The sequence below is a fragment of the Muscardinus avellanarius genome (assembly GCF_963383645.1).
Source record: "Muscardinus avellanarius genome assembly, chromosome: 16".
Taxonomy (NCBI): Eukaryota; Metazoa; Chordata; class Mammalia; order Rodentia; family Gliridae; genus Muscardinus; species Muscardinus avellanarius.
Window position 1 is genome coordinate 45706295 of NC_137802.1, and position 16756 is coordinate 45723050.

Below are 16756 nucleotides of genomic sequence, written 5' to 3' on the forward strand. Positions count from 1 at the left end.
AGAGCGGGCTGGCACCATACTATTGCAGTTTTCTAGAAATTTTTTACCTAATGATGAAGATCCTTGCCTGAATCAGATTGTTACAAAATGTTGATTTTCCAATTCTATCATACTTTCTGTATTGATTAGTTTTCAATTTTCTGTAAAGATTTTCCTCATCATTAAGAATAAATTAAAATTTCTATTTAAAAAGTTGAGACACTTCTTTTTGTGTGGTACTGGGGATGAACTCAAGGGCATTCTACCTCTGAACTACACCCCCAGCCCTATTTTATTCTTTTATTTTGAAACAGGGTTTTACTAAGTCTTGAAGGGTCTCATTAAGTTGCTGAGGCTGTTCCTAAACCTGTAATCCTCCTGTCTCAGCCTCCCAAGTACTGGGATTACAAGTGTGCACTATCATGTCATGCCCAGCTTTGAAGTTGAGACATTCTTTTCTTTTTCTTTCTTTCTTTTGTTTTCTTTTTTTGCAGTACTGGAGGTTGAACCCAGGGGCATTCTACCTTTAGTTACACCCCAGCCTGATTTTATTTCTTCTTTGTAAGTAGGGTCTTGCTATGTTGCCAAGAGCCTCACTAAGTTTCTAAGGTTAGATTTTAACCTGCGACCCTTCTATCTCAGCCTCCCAAGTACTGGGATTATAGGCATGCACTACCACGTCTGATTTATAGTAGTTATCTTTAATGGTGGTAAATGAATTTTTGTTTAATCTCCTTTAGTATCATCATGAACTCATGGATTTCAATTTATTGTGTTTTACCAGCAGTTACTGACAGTCTTTGTGATGCATGAGATGTTCTGTATTTGGCTTGTGGGAGCACTTTAACTTGGCGTATGAGTGCTTTCTTGCTTTCTGGCACAAGAAGTTCCTGGCTCACTTTGTATTTTTCCTGTCCCAGATGTGGAACCCTCACTTTACCTTTATATATCTTGCCTTTCAGTAAATTAGGTTGTTCATCTCCCTTATGGAACCAAATTCTAAAAACTAAAGGTGCCTTTTATTTTAACCCATTAACCCAGTGGGCCTAATGTTTGACTTCTATGCAACTAGAATTGCTGGATTCTAGATCTTAGAACTCAGCTTCTAAGCCAGGTATGATAGTGCATTCTTGTAATCCCATTACTTGGGAGGCTGAGATAGGAAGAACACATGTTCCAGGCTGGCCTCAGCAGTTTAGTGAAGCTCTTAGTAACTTAGTGAAGCCCTGTTTCAAAATAAAAAATAAAATAGTGTTGAGCGTGTCTCAGATTGCCCCTAATTTCCATCCCTAGTCCACCAAAAAACCCTCATAGCTGCCACTACCTTCCCCTCCTGCTCCCCCTTTCCCCTTCTTTTTTGTACTCGGGATTGAACGTTGAGGTGCTCTACCACTGAGCTACATCCTTAGCCCTTGGTTTTTATTTTTGTTTTGAGACTGGGTCTCAGTATGTTGCTGAGGCTGGCCTCAAACTGATCCTCCTGCCTCAGTATTCTGAATATCTGGGAATACTTGGATTATGAGAGTGTGTCACTGTACTTTGTTGAATATTCTTTGTGAAAGACAGGTAGTATATTGATCCCCACCCCACCTTGATAAAAGTTTAGCTATATATAGAAGACTGGTGGATTTTTTTTCTCTTGTCATCAACCTTGTTTTTTTCTGAGATAAAAAGTACACAGAATGATATTTAGAAATTGAAATTGTGTTCATAAGCCTTGTTGGTGATGTGGCGTGTGTGTGTGTGTGTGTGTGTGTGTGTGTGTGTGTGTGTGTGTGTTAGTGTGTTACACCAAAAGAGGCATTCTATCTCCAAGCTGCTATCCTGCCCCAACCCTTTTTTTTTGTTTTGAAACAGGATTTCACTTGGTTGCTGAGAATCTCACTGAATTACTGACGCTGCTTTTTTTTTGTTTGTGTGTGTGTGTGTGTTGCTATATTTATTTGTTTAGTTTTTATAATGTGCTTTTATTGGTACATAATAGTCTCACATAACGTAAATCATGTTGACAATGACATACATGCACATAGCACTTGGCCCTCCCCCACCTCCCCATTTCCCCCCTTTCCAATACAGACTTCTGAGATTGACTTTGATATATTCACATATGTACAGTCAATGTATTTTTATATATTATTTAGAAACAGTATTGCTAAGTTACTGAGGGCCTTGCTAAACTGCTGAGACTGGTCTGCAACCTGAGGTCCTCTTGTCTCAGCCTCTCAAGTACTGGGATTACAGGCATGTCCCACCAGGCCTGGCCTGAGGCTGGTTGAACCTGCAATCCTCATGTCTCAGTGTTCCAAATACTGGAATCACAGGTGTGCATCACCATACCCAGTGTGGCATTTTTATTGTTATATAAAAACATCTTTGTGTGTATATGCACAAGTCGTGTTTTTCCTTCCCTTTTTCTCATTTATACACATTTCTATATACAGTTGGAGTGTTATGTAAGATTATGCTTTAATGGCATATTTTTTATTATCATTAGATTTTCATCATAAAAGAGGAAGACAAATTGTTCCTAATTAAGGAAAAAACTTCAGCAAGGCCATGAACTCTGATATCCAGTTGTCTTAAAGTCTAGAACAGTGCTGAATCCTGTGAATTTCTGTCATGTACTGTAGACTAAGGAGAAATGTCAGTGTATCTACAGTGTTTTCTGAAAATCCACCATACTAATGAAGGTTAATACAAATGAAACGTATAATAGAACTGCATTTTAAAGCTGGTTCAGGGGATGGTGTAATTTCTAGTCGGGGATGGGGAATGTTTTATTAGACTTTTCCCATGCATATTGTTTGTGTTTTGTTTTGGTGTCTGGGGATTGAACCCAGGAGCATTATATCTCTGAACTATACCCCCAGCTCTATTTATTTTTTTATTTTGAAAAACTGGGTCTTGTTAAGTTGCTAAGGCTGTCTGCAACTTGCGATCCTCCTCTCAGCCTCCCAAGTACTGGGATTATAGGCTTGTGCCACCATATCCAGTTTACATACTGGTATTTTGAGTAATCTTACTGACTCAGGGGACACAAACCAGACAATAGCAGTATTCTGATACTTATCTGAAATTCATTTTTCAATTTCTTATTACCATCCTGTCATATTTGCATGGTTATTTTTCTTCAGCCTCGTTGCATAATAACACCTGCTCCATATTCTGGTTGTGGATTTTGGGAAGCACACGTGTTTCTTGTGTTTGTTTTCTAGCATGCCCAAATCACTGTGGAAGGCTCTGCTGACACATTTGTTATTAAGATCTACTAGATTCCTCTTTTCTTTTGGTGCTAAGGATGGAACCCAGGGGCATTCTGCCTCCAAGCTATAACCCTAGCCCTATTTTATTTTTATTTTGAATCAGGGTCTAAGTTGCTGAGGGACTCACTAAATTACTGAGGCTGGCCTCAAACCTCCTGTCTCAGCCTTCCAGATACTGACATAACAGGTGTGCGCCACCACTCATAGCTGGATGTTTCTTTTCTTTCTTTCTTGTTTGTGGTACTGGAGGTTCAATCCAGGGGCATTCTACCTCCAAGCTACACCCCTCCCCCAAGCCTTTTTTAATTTTATTAAAAATTTTTTTTTGAAACACAGTCTCACTAAGTTGCTGAGGCTGGCCTGGAACCTGAGATCCTCCAATCTCAGCTTCCTAAGTACTGAGATTGCAAGCATGTGCCACCATGCCTGGCCTTGGGTGTTTTTTTTCTTTCTCTCTCTCTCTCTCTCTCTCTCTCTCTCTTTTTTTTTTTTTTGTGGTATCAGGGATGGAATCCAGGGGCATTGTTTCTCCAAGCTACACTCCTAGCCCTATTTTTAGTCTTTTTTTTTTTTTTCTTGAAATAGGGTCTCACTGAGTTGCAAAGGGCCTCACTAAGTAGCTGAGGCTGTCTGGGAATTCAACTCCCGAATGCTGGGATTTCAAGCTTGCGCCACCATGCCCAGCTGCCCAAAGGCATTGTACCAGCTCTATTTTATTTTTTATTTCGAAATAGAGTCTCACTAAATTGCAGAGGGGCTGGCCAAATTATTGAGGCTGGCTTGAACCTGTGGTCCTCTGTCTCAGCCTCCCAAGTACTGGGGTTACAGACCTGCACCACCATGCCTGGCTGTGGATGTTTCTTATTAAGATGCTGTTGGTATATGTCTTTCTGCTGTGGCACCAGCTGCATCAGAGAAGTGCTTGGAGTTGTTTTCTAACATTATAGAAAAAGCAAACCCTTGGTATACTCCTATTTTCTTCTTCCTTCCCTCCTTAGAGGTAATACCTTTCCTGAATCGATGTTTATTATTTTCCACCTTTGCTATCATCAAATATGTACTATATAATCTATTCTTTAATATTTGTGCTTAATGTGGTTTTTGAGATTTACTTAGGTTGATATGTAACTTGAATCTATTTCAGTTGCTCTATAGTATTTTATTGTATGAATATATTGTATTACTATTTATCCATTTCCTGCTAATGGGTATTTATTTATTATTTGGTACTGGTGATTGAACCAGGGGCATTCTATCTCTGAAGTACCAGCCCTTTTTAATATTTATTTATTTATTTATTTATTTATTTATTGGTGGTACTGGGGTTCCTGGAAGCCCTTCTACCTCCGGGCTACACTCCCACGGGCTACACTCCCAGACCTGTCTTTTAACTTTTTTATGTGGAAACAGGGTCTCTTAAGCCAGCGAGGCTGGCTTCGAACCAGTGCGATCCTCCTGTCTCCGCCTCCCAAGCTCGTGCCCACCACGCCCGGCTTAATTTTTATTTAGAGGCAGGAGCTTGCTAAATTGTTGAGGCTGGCCTTGAACCTGCAATACTCCTGTCAGCCTCTCGAGTCCTGGGATTACAGGCAGGAGCCATGACACCCACCTTACAATTTTTATTATGGATAATAATAAACATTTTAATATAATAAATAATAAAAATAAAAAATAAATAATAAAAATATATAATAATTAAACATTTAAAAAATTGAATAAAAACATTAAAAAATAAACATTTAAAAATTAAATAAACATTAAAAAAATTAAAAGCATAACATTAAAATTTTCATCTTAAACTTTTCTTTTGGTACTGGGGATTGAACCTAGGGGTATATTCTCTGTCTTTAAGCTACAACCCAAGTCCAATTTTTATTTATTTATTTTTGGTGGTACTGGGGATGGAACCCTTCTACCTCTGGGCTATACTCCCAGACCTATTTTATATTTTTATTTGGAAACAGGGTCTCTTAAGCCAGCGAGACTGGCCTTGAACCTGCGTGATCCTCCTGTCTCTGTCTCACAAGCCTGGGGATTACAAGCATGTGCCACGATGCCTGGCTTTTTTTTTTTTTTTTTTTTTTTTAGGTATCGGGAATGGACCCAGGGGCATTCTACCTCCGAGCTATACCCCCCAACCCTGTTTTTTATTCTTTATTTTGAAAAGGGTCTCACTGAGCTTCAGGGGGCCTCACTAAGTAGTAGCTGAGACTGTCCATGAACCGTGATCATCCTGTCTCAGCCTCCTAAATACTGGAATTACAAGTGTGCACCACCATGCCTGGCTCCCAGTCCTATTTTATTTTTATTTTGAAACATGGTCTTGCTAGGTTGATGAGAGTCTCAAGACTTTGCCGAGGATGCCCTCGAAACTGTGATCCTCCTGTCTCAGCCTCCCAAGTACTGGGATTACAAGTGTGCTCCGCCATACCCAGCTTCATCTAAACCATTTTAAGTATACTGTTCAATATTAAATATATCCACATTGTTGTGCCACAAATCTCCAGAATTTTCTCTTTTTTTAATTTCTCTTTTGGTACTGGAAGGTTGAATGAGCCTAGAGACATTCTACCTCAAAGCTACATGTCTATCCCTATTTTATTTTTTGTTTTGAAATAGGGTCCTACTAAGTTGCTGAAGCTGGCCTTGAACCTGTGATCCTCTTGTCTCAGCCTCTTAAGTACTAGGATTATAGGTATGTGTCACCAGGCCTGGTTTAGAACTTTCTCATTTTGTAATATGAAATGCTATACCCATTTCTAGAGAATTTCTTTCTCTAGAAATTTGACTAAGAGTTTTATATAAGTGGATTCATACAGAATTTTTTTCTGACTTGTTTTACTTAGCATAGTATCCTAAAAATTCTGCCATGTTGTATCATGTGCCAAAATTTCTTCCTTTTTAAGGTTGAATAATATTCCATTCCATTGTATGTATATACAACACTTTGTCTATCCATTCATCTGTTGGTAAACACTTGGGCTATTTCCACATTTTGGCTAATATGAGTAATGCTGCTGTGGATATGGGGGGTTTATTTTATTTCATTTTTTTAAACAGGGTCTTGCTAAATTGCTGAGGCTGGCTTTTAACCTGTGATCCTTCTGTCTCAGCCTCCGAAGCACTGGGATTATAGGTGTGTGCTGCTGCAACTTCCTGTACCTATGCACCTGCTTTATAATGTCAATTATATTTCATATATGTGAGAATTTATATCTTTATTTCTCTGTTCTGTACCATTGGTCTGTTTGCCTATACTCGGCTGCCTTAATTTATCAGAACTTTGTAATAATTCTTATCTGGTAGAGCAAGACTCAGTATCTTTTCCTTTTTCTGTTCATCAAGCTTCCTGAAAATCCCTGTCAGATTGGGATTTTTTTTTCTCTCACAGTACTGGGGTTGAACCCAGGGGCATTCTACCTCCAAGCTACACACCCCTGCCCTATTTTTTATTATTTATTTTGACACAAGGTCTCACTGAATTGCAAAGGACCTCACTAAGTAGCTGAGGCTGGCTGTGATCCTGCGATCCTCCTGTCTCAGCCTCCCAAGTAAGATTGGTACCTTTTTTTTTTTTTTGAGGTACTGAGGATTGAACCTAGGGCTATTTTACTTTTTATTTGGAAATAGGGGCTCGCTGAGCCGGGCGTGGTGGTGTACTCTTGTAATCCCAGCATTTGGGAGGCTGAGACCAGAGGATCGCAGTTCATGGACATCCTCAGCTACTTAGTGAGGCCCTCTGCAACTCAGTGAGACCCTGTTTTAAAATAAAGAATAAAAAATATGGCTGGGGGTTTTGCTCAGAGGTAGAATATACCTGAGTTTCTTCCCCAGTGCTGCAAAAATAAATAAATTAATAAATAAAAAGAAAGAAAAAGAAATAGGGTCTCATTAAGTTTCTAAGGCTGACGCTGAACCTGCGATCCTCCTGTCGCAGCTTCCCAAGTACTGGAATTACAAGTGTGTACCCCCAAGCCTGGCTCAGATTGGTACTTTTTTTGTGTGTGTGTGTGGATCTGGGGATGGAATCCAGGGGCATTCGATCTCTGAGCTACACCCCCTGCCCTATTTTTTATTCTTTATTTTGAAACCGTGTCTCCCTGAGTTGCAGAGGACCTAAGTAGCTGAGGCTGTCCATGAACCACGATCCTCCGGTCTCAGCCTCCCGAATGCTGGGATTACAAGATTGGTACATATTAATGAAGCCATTTTCTGTCTAAACATACTCACATGATATGTAACGGCCTCCAAAAGAAAAAAAAAGTTAGCCTTATTTAGCAAGTGACTACTTATTCAGAATGAGTGTACAATTTTTGTTCAGTTTTTAGTTTCTTTGGAATGATTTTCATTTTCATATAAGGATATGATCTTCAAATGGAAAGGCATCATGTTATATTTGGGTCTTGAACAAGGACATCAAATAAAATAGTTTTGATAAAGGCATTTTAGGTTTATGATGTTAAAACTTTCTTGATCATAAGGAAATAGAAGCTGGGCCTAGTGATGTACTTGGGAGGCTAAGACAGGAAGATCACAGGTTCTCAGCCTCAGAAACTGTGAGGCCCTCTGTAATTTAGAGAGATGCTGTCTCAGAATGAAAAATAAAATAGGGCTGGAGAGGATAGCTTAAATGTATAATGCACCTGAGTTCAATCCCTAGGACCACATACACAAAAAAAGGAAATGGAACCAATTTAAACTAGGCCATACAAAGAGATTTATCAAAAGGGAGTTGAAGTTGTAGAATACAAGGAGAAACTGAACTAGACTTAGAACTAGACTGAAAACAGTTCCAGATATTTCAGCATTCAGAGCTATAGACTCTTCTGCTCTCCTATAAATAAACCTTAGTCTCCACGAGGCTTAATTCAGGTTCCTAAGGGAGATCTGATTTGGTCAGGGTAAGGCTTGATTTCCCCTGGGCCAGCTATCTGCCCCAGGTTCAACTACAGTTGTGGATGAGTAAGGGAAGATTCGGTACAAATGAATATTTTGGGTATGAATTCACTTAAGAGGCACATTTTCTTAGATGAGTGCATTTTAAGCATGTTGGTTTTAGGTGTTTTTTTTTGGGGGGGGTTGTGTTGTGGGGATGGAACCCAGGGGCATTCTACCTCCAAGCTAAACCCCCAGTACTATTTTATTTTTATTTTGCAATAGGGTCTTACTAAGTTGCTAAGGGCCTTGGTAAATTGCTGGGGCTGGCTTCCCACCTGTGATTCTCTTGTCTCAGCCTCCCAAGAACTGGAATTACAGGTGTACGCCACAATGCCAGCACTTAGGATGCTATACATTTTTAAAAATTGAGTACCCTAAAAGGACTTTCTTTTGTGGGTTATAATCTGTTATATTTGCCACGTTAGAAATTATAATGGAAAACATTTTAAAAAATATTTATTATTTGTAATAGTAAACTCACTTCATTAACATATATATATTTTTTTGTGGTACTGGGATTCCTGGAAGCCCTTCTACCTTCGGGCTACACTCCCAGACCTATTTTTACATTTTCTTAAAAATTTGGAAACAGGTTCTCCTAAGCCAGCGCCATCCTCCTGTCTCTGCCTCCCAAGCACGGGGATTACAAGCGTGCGCCACCACTCCTGGCTTCATTAACATATTTTTATGAAAAATAACTTTAAAATTATTGAAAACAGTGGCATTTTTTAGATTTTTTGCAAATACCCAGCTTAATGGATTCTCATATTTGCTTCAATGTTCAATTTGATGTGATGGATTGTTTTGATTGAAGTATATGAAAAAATATGGCCTCAGGGGTATGTAAAAAAATGAAGAAAATATGACTTCTCAAAGGATAATTGGAAGATGGGAAGTATTTTAAAGCTTTTTCAGACAATTGTGCTCATTCTTTGATATTATATCAAAACTTGATGAATGTTTCTTGTAAGTTACATTGCAGTATGGTATCTGGATTTATATTGATGTTACTGTGACGGTGAAACCCATAGGTCTGTCTTATATTTGAGTGGTTCATTTATTTATTTAAGAAATAGGGTATCACTATGTTGCCCAGACCAGCCCGAGACTCCAGGACTCAAATAATCCTACCATCTCAGCCTCTAGAGTAGCTGGGATTATAGGCACATGGCTGAATGAATCTTTTACCCATACATGATTTTATAATATCAGGTATTGGTTATTTGGGAACTAGTAGATTATTGCATTGAGCAGATCTTCCAGATTTTTATAAACATTTCATGATGCAGTTTTTTTTTTTTTTTTTTTTGGTGGTACTGGGGTTCCTGGAAGCCCTTCTACCTCCGGGCTACACTCCCAGACCTATTTTTACATTTACATTTGGAAACAGGGTCTCCTAAGCCAGCGCGCGCGGCTGGCTTCGAACCTGCGCGATCCTCTTGTCTCTGCCTCCCAAGCGCGGATTACAAGCGTGAGCCACCACGCCCGGCATGATGCAGTGTTTTAAAACCGCATATTAACAGCCGGGCGTGGTGGCGCACGTTTGTAATCCCAGTGCTTTGGAGGTGGAGACAGGAGGATTGCGCTGGTTCAAAGCCAGCCGCGCTGGCTTAAGAGACCCTGTTTCCAAAAAAAAAAAAAAAAAAAAAAAAAAAAATATATATATATATATATATATATATATATATATATATATATATATATATATAAAATAGGTCTGGGAGTGTAACCCGGAGGTAGAAGGGTTTCCAGGAACCCCAGTACCACCAAAACAAACAAACAAACAAACACACAAAACCGCATGTTAGATAATATCATAGTTAATATCACCACCCATTCTATGAGAAATGTCTGTCAGTTTTGGGAAGCTGTCAAGCAGCTACAAGTTTTCCAGAATTGTAAATTTTTTCGTTAAAAGCTTAAGAGCTTTATTGTTGGCAACAAATACTGTCATTTGTTTTTCTTAATGTGGCAGACTCCATTTTCAAGGAAATGTCTGCTAAATATTCATGTCTGAATAACCAGTTTGTCCTTAGTTCCAAGAAAAAGTAGTGTTCCATGAAAAAAGTAGCTGAGTTCACAACTTACTCACAAGTGCTTTTCCTGGAAACCATTGTGTTTGAGTATTCTGTGAAGGGCTTTATGCATAAATTTCATTACAGAGTATTTAAAAGACCTATACCCTGAGGTTCAGATTTAATAAAATAATTTTATTGCTTCATCAAGAACATTCTTCATATAGCTGAGCATGGTGGTTCATGCTTTAATCCTAGTACTTGGGAGGCTGAAACAGAGGATTACAGATTTGAAGCAAGTCTCAGCGACTTATGTGAGACTCTTAGCAACTTAGTGAGACCCTGTTTAAAAAAAAAAGAATGCCCCGGGATTAATCCCAGTATTAAAAATAGAAAGAGAGCTGGGTGTGGTTGGTGAATACTTGTAATCCCAGTACTTGGGAGGCTGAGATAGGGGGTCTGCGATTTCGGCCAGCCAGCCTCAGTTACGTAGTGAGGCCCTCTGCAACTTAGACCCTATTTCAAAATAAAGAATAAAAAGTGGGGCAGGGGGTGTAGCTTGGTGGTAGAATGCGCCTGGCCCTGAGCTCAAGCCCCAGCACCAGACACACACACAAAAAAAAAAAAGAAAGAAAAAGAAAGAATATCCCTTATGCAATTGCCTTTTTTTTTTTTTTTTAAATCATCTGTCATGGTGGCATAAGACAGTACTCTAGTGCAGTTTGAAGCCTTTACCTTGGTTTAGGATAAACCACCAGCAGCTTTTCCCATTGTTGCTGTCATACCTTCAGAGCCAATAACACAATAAAAAAGCAAACAGTTTTTTAGTATTATTATGGGATTACTTTTGACTTCACAAACCCTTTGAAGGGGACCCTCAGAGATCTGTGGAACACTCTGAGAACCACAATTTAAGAGAGCATGTGGGCGCAGAAACAAAGGTCTGTATTTGAAGTGCAACAAGTATTTCATGGTGTAATTTTATTGGATTGCTAGCGAAGTCACTTATCATGTAACATGATAAAATAAGTGGATTATTTTAAAAGAGTACAAAAAGTTTCACATTTCTAGTTGAACAGAAATACATTCCTAAGAGCCGGGCGTGGTGGCACACGCTTATAATCCCAGCATTCTGGAGGCTGAGACTGGAGGATCTCGGTTCGCGGACAGCCTCAGCTACTTAGTGAGGCCCTCCGCAACTTAGTGAGACCCTATCTCAAAATAAAGAATAAAAAATAGGGCAGGGGCTGTAGTTCAGAGTTCGAATGCCCCTGGGTTCCATCCCCAGACCTGCAAAAAAAAAAAAAAGACATTTGTAGGAGTTAGCAGTTTCCAACAAGAGTTTAAGATTTTCAGCCAGGCATGGTGGCACACGCTTGTAATCCCACCATTTGGGAGGCAGAGACCGGGGGATTGTGGTTCAGGGACAGCTTCAGCTACTTTGTGAGGCCCTCTGCAACTCAGTGAGACCTGGTTTCCAAAGAATAAAACTTAGGGCTGGGGGTGTAGCTCAGAGGTCCAGTGCCCCTGGGTTCCATCCCCAGTATCACACACACAAAAAAGATTTTCAGTCAGATATTTTTTCAAGTAGATGATAATCTTAGGATAAATTATTTTAATAAAGCTTATAGCATTCATTCATGTAGAAATGCACTATAATTAACATTTTTCAGGCAGTTGAAAAAATCTATCTACGTATCTTATCTTTTTTTTTTTTTGGTGATACTGGGGATGGAACCCAGGGGCTTTCTATCTCCGGGATATACTCCCAGACCTATTTTATATTTTATTTGGAAACAGGGTCTCACTAAGTAGCTGAGGCTGGCTTCAAACCTGTGCAATCCTCCTGTCTCAGCCTCCCAAGTGCTGGGATTACAAGCGTATGCCACCATGCTTGGCCCTGTTGTTGAAACGGGGGGTTTCTTCTGAGACCCCAAGATGAAATGGGGGGCAGGTTCTTGAGAAGAAACCCGGAGTTTCATCAAAGATGAAACGGAGTTTCGTGAGAAGAAACTCGGCGAAGTGGCTGAGCACCCCAAAGGGGCTGTTGGAACTCTGGAGTCCAGCAGCTGCCTTCAGGATAATACTTGAGAGTACCCTAAGCCGAATAATGCCTTCAATTGCAAGCTGCTTTCTTCCAGAGTCCACACGATCTGCCAGAAAGTAATAGGGAAAATGTTATGGTTTGGGAGAATATGGTTGTGAGGAAACTGTTCCCCGGGAACCTCTGTGAGGGTACCGGGACACACTTTCCTCCAACCCATAACAAAACCCCAAACGACCAAAAACAGAAAAACCGCGGGTTCTTGTCCTAAGCTAATAATAAATATGCATAGCTTGGACAGTTGCTGAAGATTTAAAGAAGTTTATTAAAAAGATAGAAATACAGAAAATAGAAATACAGAAAATAGTTACAGCCCCATGCCAAAATGGCATGAGGGGGGAGGGTGGCCCGGGCCAACTCACCACTCCCCAGATACAGCACGTGGACTGGACTCCTTATACCCATGACCTCCATCTTGTTTACGTAATTCTGATGTAGTGAATGTCCCTGTAAGGTACCTCCCCTACCAAGGTGTGGCAAAGTGTCTCCTTTCATGAAGGTGGACCCCTCCTAAGACCTAGTTCTCCTCTCCTATTGACTTGTTAATTGCTTTTTGCTAGGTTAATTTACATTGGAATAGTTGCCTGCTTTTAGGCAGAAACCAAGTCCTTGCACAGATTTGCCCCTCACCCAGTTTTTTAAATATATTAATAATCATAGCTTTCTCAAATCTTCCTAGGCCATTATCAGTAATGGTACAGAAAAGTGGCCGAACACCCCAAAGGGGCTGTCGGGGCTCTGGTGTCCAGTAGCTGCCTTCAGGTCACTAGCCAAGTGTCGCCCGAGCCAAGTGCCGTGCCGTCTCAGTTGCAAACTACTTTCTCCCAGGGTCCACGCGATCTGCCAGAAAAGTGCAGGTCACCCCTAGGGGCCCTGGTCAGCCTTGATGTCCAGCAGAGGCCTTTAGGTCACTACCCGAGTGTTGCCCAAGCCACGTGCCCTCAGTTGCACTCCACCTTCTCTCAAGGCTAACGCGACCTGAGAGAGAGAGAGAGAGAGAGAGAGAGAGAGAGAGAGAGAGAGAGAGAGAAGGAAGAAGAAGAAGAAGAAGAAGAAGAAGAAGAAGAAGAAGAAGAAGAAGAAGAAGAAGAAGAAGAGAGAAGCTCCCCAAAGGGGAGGGGGTACTGGAGAGGGAGAAACCCAATTTTGTGGCCTGTCTGAGGTTCCTCTGTTGGTTGTGTTGTGTTTGGGATCCTGGGAATTCTGGGAAGCAGCTCTCAGAATTTGCATAGGGTATTTGCAAGTCCTTTGAAGAGTCTCCTTTCATTCAGTAGGAGTGTCAGACTTGCTCAGGTGATGGTTCCTGGGTTTGTTGATTAGTAAACAGATGGCTTTGTGAAGCTTTGGCCCTTCTTATCTCTGAACCTTGGCCCCTCACCCCTCAGGAAATTAAGTTTTTTTTTCTATTGAGGCCTTTTCCCTATCTGCCTATTTCCTTTCTATCTCCTCAGTGTCATATCTTATCTTTTGAGATGACCCCCCTTGTTGCCCAAGCTGGCCTTGAACTCCTGGACTCAATCCTATCACAGCCTTTGGAAGTAGCTGGGACTTAGAAGAACATACCACCATGCCTGGAAGATTAAATATATTTTAACTCTTATAGTTGGGGGAAATTACTCTAAAAATTGCACTTGGATGGCTCGACCTTTCTGGAAAAGGTACAGGAGGAAAGGCTGGTGATTCATCATTCCAGTGTATTTGTATTGAGTTTGACCAAAGGCCAGTGCAAACCTACTAGTAATGGTGGTCTTTATGCTTTATGATTAAAATAGTATTATTTGCTTGAAGAACTAATTTTTTTTTTCTGACAGTTGAAGAGCATAGTATTGGCTCATTTTGTAGTTCTGAACTTTCATCCAAATTTTCTTAAGGACTTAGTTATTATCAGATCAGGTAATAAGTTTCCTTACACTTCAGTGTATCCTGTGTCCTACCCTGTCTTAGATTCTTATTTCAAAATAAGAAGCCGGACATGATGGCACACTCCTGTAATCCCAGTACTTGGAAGACCGAGACAGAAGGATTGCAGGTTCAGAACCAGCCTTAGCAATTTAGTGAGTCTGTTTCAAAAAAATAAAAAGGTCTAGGGATGTAGCTGGGGGTACAATGCCCTTGGGTTTGGTTCCCAGCATCACATAGATAGAAAAGAAAAGGAATGGGAAGGACCTTTGTAGTTCAAAGAATGAAAATCAGAAAAGCAGTGTGTGAACTTTGATTGAGACCTGGGTTGAGGGAAATGCTCTGAAGGTCCTATAGAAGGCAACTGGAGAGATATGAAAGATGGCATTAGATAACATTGATAAACATTAAGGTCTTGGGTGTGTTAATGATACTGGATCCAATTCCCAATACCATGCACAAACATAACAAAAGAAAGCCTGGATCCTGTAGAGCAGATTCTATAGAGTAGTTAAATCCAGATCCTGTAATATTTGAATCACCTGAAAACCTTTCATATTTTTATTTAATTTTTAATTTTTATATTTTTGGCACTGTGTATTGAACCCAGGGGCATTCTGCCACTGACTTACATCCCCAGTCCTTTTTATTTATTTTTTTCTTTTTTTGGTGATAGGGGGGATGGAACTCAGGGGCACATTCTACTTCCAAGCCACACCCCAGCCCAATTTTTAATTTTTTATTTTGAAACCAGGTCTCACTAAGTTGTGGAGGGCCTCACTAAGTTGCTGAGGCTAGCCATGAACCTGCGATCCTCCTGTCTCAGCCTCCCAAGAGGTGGGACTACAGGCATGCACCACCACACTCCAACCTGGGGAGCTTTTAAAACTCCTGATGCCTGGCCTGCACCTATACCACTTAAATAAGAATATTTGCAGGTGGGACTCAGTGGTAGAGGAGATGGAGAGAAGTGGATGTATTTGAGGAATATGTTAAAGAAAGAATTAATTATTGATTGAATGTGGGGGTTGATGGAAAGGAAGGTGTCAAGAATGACTCCCAGGTTTCTGGCTCAAACAACTGGATAGATAGAGGTGTCATTTACTGAGATGGGAGTGGGAGATAGAGAGGAGAAGTAGGTGTGGGATTTGGAGGGAAGATCAGAAATCAAGAGTTCAGTTTTAGATTTGAGATGTGAATGAAGCTAAGTATAAATATGTTAAGTAGGCAGATATAGGAGGAGAGCTTCAAATGAAATGAGCTTGAGGTAATTTGTATATCATCTGCTTATTGATGGTCTTTAAAGTGTCTAAGTGACATCATATGGGATAAATTTGATAGAGAAGGAACTGGAGGTGTGGAAACTAGTTAGCCTATTCCAGTAATCTGAACAAGAATTGGTGCTAATGTGAACTGGGATAGTGGCAGTGGGACTGGAAAAGAAAGAGTAGGTTGGAGATTTGAGGACCTGTGGAGCCTGTATTCAGTGGGGGTGGACAGAAGGTAAGGAATTAAAGATATCCTGAGATGTCAAACTTGGATAAATGCTTGTCTGTCCACAGATATGAAACAGTCAGAATGAACCTTGTGTGGGGAAAAAAGTGTATTTGGCTTTGGATGTGTTAACATTTAGGAGAGACCCCCTCTAGCAAGCAGGCAGTTGGATCTTTCACACGGAGTTTAAAGAGGAGATGAGGTTTGAAATACAGATCTAGTAACGTGTGTGTGTGTGTGTGTGTGTGTGTGTGTGTGTGTGTGTTACTGCGGAGTGGAGCCCAGGGGCTTTCTACTTCCGGGCTACACTCCAGCCCTATTTTATAATTTATTTGGAAACAGGGGCTCACTAAGTTGCTGAGAGCCTCACTAAGTAGCTGAGGCTGACTTTGAACCTGTGCGATCCTCCTGTCGCAGCCTCCCAGGTGCTGGGAATACAAGTGTGCACCACTATGCTTGGCTCCTAGAAACTTATTTTTATACATTAAAAACTAAACAAGTTCAGCTGGACATGGTGGCGCATGCATGTAATCCCTGAGCTTGGGAGGCTGAGACAGGAGGATCGCACAGGTTCAAAGTCAGCCTGAGCTGGCTTAGGAGACCCTGTTTCCAAATAAAATATAAAATAGGTTTGGGAGTGTAGCCCGGAGGTGAAAGGCCCCTGGGTTCCATCCCCAGTAACACACACACAAAAAAAAAAAAAAAGAAAGAAAAAAAAAGAAAGAAAGAAAGAAAAAAGAAAAGAAAACTAAACAAGTTCATTTATATAAAAATATTCACCATGAAGCTGGGCATGGTGGCACACGCTTGTAATCCCCACACATGGGAGGCAGAGACAGGAAGATCATGCAAGTTCGTAGCCAGCCTTGCTGGCCTAAGAGACCCTGTTTCCAAATTAAAAAAATGTAAAAATAGATCTGGGAGTGTAGCCCGGAGGTAGAAGGGTTTCCAGGAACCCCAGTATCACAAGCAAACAAACAAAAATATATATGTATATATATTCACCACGAAAGTAACAAGATGATGAAAATGACAATATGCACACTTTATTATGCCTATCAAGT